Source organism: Camelina sativa, unplaced genomic scaffold (assembly GCF_000633955.1).
Source record: "Camelina sativa cultivar DH55 unplaced genomic scaffold, Cs unpScaffold10022, whole genome shotgun sequence".
NCBI classification, from domain to species: Eukaryota; Viridiplantae; Streptophyta; class Magnoliopsida; order Brassicales; family Brassicaceae; genus Camelina; species Camelina sativa.
The window spans coordinates 1-395 of NW_010931077.1; the positions used below are offsets into that span (position 1 = coordinate 1).

Sequence of the window (395 nt, forward strand, 5' to 3'; positions counted from 1 at the left end):
ACGGCTCTACCTGCAGATTCAAATATTGTACTGGAATAGAATAGGACGCCATTAATTCCACCGAGTTGTTGTAGTACAAGCAACCCTATACCAACCTGTTAAACACACACACACACAAAAATGGAGTTTTAAAATAATGTTTCTTATGGTAGACAAAGTATATTCCAAGGGAAAGATAATTTAATGTTTGTACCAAAAGTGGGAAATAATATCTCCTGCGCTTGAGATCCACAAACCGAACTGTATTTCGCTTTGTAGATGATGCCACAGATCTCTGCAGATTTGGAGAAGAGATTAAAAAATAAGCGTTTGAACATGTACACTTTGAGAGAAAACATTTTCAGTGGTAATATTACCTTGATTTCATTAACCTCAACGGTTATATCAGTCTCGAA

The 395-nt window shown here is 35.9% G+C and overlaps 1 long non-coding RNA gene across 1 annotated transcript; it reads right to left on the reverse strand.

The window, feature by feature from the left end:
• Positions 1–9: 9 nt before the first annotated feature.
• On the reverse strand, positions 10–395 carry LOC104775195. The gene is made up of 3 exons (XR_765754.1): positions 357–395; positions 194–274; positions 10–95 (listed from the first exon to the last, which is right to left on the reverse strand). It is a non-coding gene; the product is annotated as an uncharacterized LOC104775195 (long non-coding RNA).